Source organism: Macaca nemestrina, chromosome 8, assembly GCF_043159975.1.
Source record: "Macaca nemestrina isolate mMacNem1 chromosome 8, mMacNem.hap1, whole genome shotgun sequence".
Classification (NCBI taxonomy): domain Eukaryota; kingdom Metazoa; phylum Chordata; class Mammalia; order Primates; family Cercopithecidae; genus Macaca; species Macaca nemestrina.
Genome location: NC_092132.1, coordinates 116558037 through 116563510, shown reverse-complemented (window position 1 = coordinate 116563510; position 5474 = coordinate 116558037).

Here is a 5474-nt window from a genome sequence, read left to right as displayed (position 1 = left end):
TCATTTTGTGTTTGTATTTCCATTCCTTTTTATTTCTGCCTTTGTGTAGACTGATGATTAAATAGTCAAACTACTTCTACTTTCAAAGAGCCCCAAGGGCTTAATGACCCCATTTGTAACTGAGAAATGATTCTTGTTTTAGTAATCATTCTATAAATGATACTGCTGGATTGATTGCCTTAGGTTGATAGCTGGAGGAATTGTTTTGGACAATACTAACAGTCCCATGTGAATTTATGTCTTAGTTTTATTTGCAGTCTTGCTAAGTAAAATGAGTCTTTGTATCTACTTTTTTATTAAAGTGAAATTTAGCAATAGCTAATATTAGGTGACATAAAGAAATGAAACATCCCCAACTAGTGAGTTAAGTACAAGATCTCTCTAAAAATATACTCAGATGAAAATCTAGCCCCATTATCGATACAGAATTTGTGAACATGGCATAATTCTTGGTAGGTGCTATAGAGATTTATCATTTTAAACAATTCACACACCACTGCAATTCAGCTCCAAAGGACAAAGATATTTTCAAGTAAACTAAAACTCATTTTGTTATCAGTTCAGTGGACGAACTCCCAGTCTTTACTCTGGAAAGCTGCCCAGCTTAGGGTAGCCAGATAAAGCATAAGATACCTAGTTAAATATGAATTTCAACAATGTACAATTTTTAGTATAGGTACTATATGTCCTAAACACTGCATGAGACATACTCATACCAAAGAATTTGTTGTTTATGTGAAATTCATATTTAATTGGTTATTCTGTATTTTTACTTGTTAAGTCTGGCACCCCTAGCCCAGGCTTTCTCAGGTTTTTTTAACGGGGCTCCCAAGCTTTTTCTATTGATTTGAGAGCCTGCTACACAAATAATATGATCTTAACAATTGAATAGGTACATTAAGAGTGTAGTTACTGGAGTTAGACTGCCAAAGTTCAAATCACTGCTCCACTACTTCTTAGGTGTGTGGTCTTGAGTAAGTTTTTTGACCTCTCTAAGCTTCAGTTTCTTCATTAATAAAATGAGTGGCTTATATGAAATAATGCATATGAAGGGCTTTCACACTGTACCTTGCATGTATATATTCAAAAACAACTTATTTTCAATCTGGAGAAATGGGCTAAAAAACACACCTCTATTAAATGGGAACCACTAAGTAGAAAGCCAAACATGTGAAAAAAAAAAATGGAATAAGATTACAAATAGGATAGCACATAGAAGAAGGGAATGACATTGCAATGCAGCAAACACAGTATTGAGGATACACACCTCTACAAAAATGTTGTGTAGAAAATGACCTGGTTTAAAGAAAGAAAAGAAAAGAAGCCGGGTGCAGTGGCTCACACCTGTAATCCCAGCACTTTGGGAGGCTGAGGCAGGTGGATCACCTGAGGTCAGGAGTTCCAGACCAGCCTGACCAACATAGAGAAACCCTATCTCTACTAAAAATACAAAATTAACTGGGCATGGTGGCGCTTGCCTGAAATCCCAGCTACTTGTGAGGCTGAGGCAGGAGAATCACTTGAACCTGGGAGGTGGAGGTTGCAGTGAGCCAAGATCACAGCACTGCACTCCAGCCTGGCAACAAGAGCAAAACTGTCTCAAAAAAAGAAAAGAACCTGATTTGGCCCTGTTGAGAGGAATTGTCCAGTTCTGGGCTCCAATTTTAAAAAGGAAAAAAATTTGAAGAAGCTAGAAAGAAAATATTAAAACCAAAAAGAAAAAAAAGAAATAAAGCTCATAGGTTGATCCCAGAAAAGGCAGAAGGGACATTTAATGACTTCACGATTATAAAAGTTACATAATGGTAGCTTAAAAGAGGAAATTTGCTCGAATAAAGGAGGATTTTTAAAGAATTTACTTAAGATCAGGCTTGCTAAGGCTGGGCGCGGTGGTTCACGCCTGTAATCCCAGCACTTTGGGAGGCCGAGGTGGGCGGATCACGAGGTCAGGAGATGGAGACCATCCTGGCCAACATGGTGAAACCCCATCTCTACTAAAAATACAAAAAAAATAGCTGGGCGTGGTGGTGTGTGCCTATAATCCCAGCTACTTGGGAGGCTGAGGTAGGAGAATAGCTTGAACCAGGGAGTCGGAGGTTGCAGTGAGCCAAGATCGTGCCACCGCACTCCAGCCTGGTGACAGAGCAAGACTCCATCTCAAAAAAAAAAAAAAAAGAAAGAAAGATCAGGCTTGCTAAACTTTCACATGGGGAGGAGTAGTTACCTGCAAATAGAAAATAAATATTCTTCTCTGATGGTCTTCAGAAATTGTGCAGACTCTGTGCTGTTTGGGATGGTTTAAATGTCATTCTTTCTGTATGAAACCTCCCTAAGTCTTCCCTAGATCTAGGGTTCTACTATCTATATAGACATTTCAAAGGCCAGATGTGATGGCATGTTTGCCAAGGGCTTGCTGTCATGGGCTACTCTACCTGAATTCATTTAAACTGGGATGGGACATGGGCATTATTTCTCCATTTCTCTTTAGAGCTAAGTAACCAGGCAACAGCAATTTTCCATTTTACTTTTTTATCCCCCCAGAAGAATCACAGTAGGCTCAGAAGGAAATAATTTTTAAATCCATATATGTTTTTCTCGTAATTTGGTTTTATTCTAGACTATGAGGGTGTTTTAAAAGCTTGATGGCATTGATGGTGAATAAGTATACTGGATTTTAGATTGTTTATAAAATCTATTTCTCTGGGCATTTGGCTTTTTAATCTTTCTCTTTTCCCCTTTATCCTCGCAAATTATTGGAGCAATTTAAAGACAATTACTGGTGATGAAATGATTTTGGACTTGTATTTTTCAAGGATTAGGTTGTAGGGGAGGATGAAAGGTTAACTTGGATGGTTGATGTCCCAGGAGGAGGAAGAGAAGAAACTAAAAAAGAAAATAAGGAAAAAACGGGAAAAAGTGAAATGAAATTAATTCAAAAGTACAACTAAAAAGAAATTGGAATGTGAAACGACCATGGGACTGGGGGCACCATGATCTTTTTGTCTCCATTTCCATTTTCATAAGATCACAGAATGTCAGAGATGAAAAGCATATTGGAAGTAAATCGGCAATAAAGCCTGTCTTACTCAGCCTGGTCTCTCTTAGGGTTCCTTCACAGAGTAATGCCTCAATAAATGTTCACTGAATGGATAAGGGGGTGGGAGGATGACCTTGCCTTGTAATTCAAAGAATAGAGGCCTTTGGCAGGGCACAGCGGCCCACGACTGTAATCCCAGCACTTTGGGAGGCCGAGGCGGGTGGATCATGAGGTCAGGAGTTCAAGACCAGCCTGCCCAACATAGTGAAACCCCATCTCTACTAAAAATACAAAAATTAGCCAGGCATGGTGGTGCACACCTGTAGTCCCAGCTACTCGGGAGGCTGAGGCAGGAGAATCGCTTGCACCCAGGAGGCAGAGGTTGCGGTGAGCTGAGATGGCGCCATTGCACTCCAGTTTGAGCAACACAGCAAGACTTCATCTCAAAAAATAAATAAATAAATAGAATAGAATAGAATAGACGCCCAATCTAGTAAATGAAGCTACGACTACTTGTCATAGTGACCTAACACCTGGATTATACATTCCCTAGATCTGTGAGGTATTTGTGGTTTTAAAATGTTTTCCAAATAGCGCATCATTTGAAGTGTTTCATCTCACCCAATCCTTCCTCTACACATCCCGTCACTGTGATCCCCTGTCCTCCCCATCACTCACTGCTGACTCGCTCCTTCCCACCTGTGTCTCTACAGCAAGTATCTATTATGCTCACACCACAAAGGGCCATTCTGGTCATTTCAAATTTTTTATCATTTTGGTTGGACTGCAAATGTATCAAGTCCAGAGACATTTTATTTGAACACAACTACTCCTAATGTCGGCAGTCCTAGTTTGAAGATAACCCAGTTAATGTCTACCAGGGTAAATGACCAGAGACATCCAAAAAGAAGTCCCTTATTTTAAGGACCTGAGGTTCTGCCTATTGTGATTTTCCCAGAGCAGAAGATGTGAAATTCTATCTCTGTTCCTGGGAGTCTGGTGAAAAAAATGTGAGAGGAGAGAGTAAGAATATTGCCCCTTCTTTCCGGAAAGCTCTAATAAACCCCATCACCTCAAGACAAGACCACCTGAAGAAAAAACATTAGCCATTTCTCTAATACAACAGCATCCCACTTCATTAAGTTGAATTAATGTTTGAGAATCTTTCAACAGAAATTGCAGGTAAGAGTGCTTTCCTTAACCAAATTGATCTCCTTCTCCTTCCCCATAGCACCTACTATTTCACCACCTGACTATGTAGCATTCTGTGTTAATCTTTTTATGGTCTGACTCCTCATCAAGTTTATAACCATATTGTCCACAGAAGGGAACTCAAGAATGAAACTCAGGGCGTTGTGGCCTGCATCTGTAGTCCCAGCTACCCTGGAGGCGGAGGTGGGAGGATTGCTTGGGCCCAGGAGTCCCAGACTAGTCTGGGTAACATAGTGAGACCTCATCTCAAAAAAAGAATCCACTGAATGTGCTGAGCTCCTGCTAGAGCATCTAAAGCTGCCTGTGGGCTGGGCGCGGTGGCTCCCACCTTTAGTCCCAGCTACTCGGGAGGCTGAGGCAGGAGAATCGTTTGAACCCAGGAGGCGGAGGTTGCAGTAAGCCCAGATCGGGCCACCGCACTCCAGCCTAGGTGACAGAGCGAGACTGTCTCAATAATAATAATAATAATAGTAATAATCATGCTGCCTGTGTCCCCTGATGAGGCAGCACTGGCCGCAGGTGGCCGCTAACCTCTTGAAATAGGGATGGTCCGAATTAAGGCACATGCAAGTCAACACTACACCGGGTTTCAGAAACACGTACGATTTTCAAAAGAATCAAAATATTGCATTTAGTTTATCTATTGATTGCATGTTGAAATCTTACTTTGGATATATTGGGTTAAATAAAGTGTATCATTAAAATTTCTAAACTTATGTGCCTATGAGAAACCTCCAAATTACACAGGTGGATCGCGTTCTATTTCTCTTGGACAGCACTGGTCTGAAGGATGACAAAAATAACGATACGTTTGAATCACGCCGTGTCTTTAGGGAAAAGAAGAAAGAAGAGTTTCCTTTCGTGTCGCTTAGGGGTTCCTCGCAAGCATCATCTGACAGAGAAAAGCCCTGGCTCCCGCCCCAGTGGCTTCTAATCCTGGTGTCCTCGCGCCCAGAAAGCCGGGAACGGGCAAGCCTGGCAAGGCGTTTTGAAAGGGAACAGGACCCCCCGAGTATAGGATGCGTTTTTGCCTCACAAAAGTCCCTTGGAGGTGGGGGGACGGCAGCGGCTGAGGGGCAGGAAAGAGGAGAGCACACGGCGAGCGGCCCTTGGAATCAGGCACGCAAAACCTCGGCCCCCAGGCTCCCATTTCCAGGTTCGGGAGTGACCTCCTCAAGATGGCCGCCGCCTGGGGGCGGGCCGCTACGCTGCATGGGTGTTGATT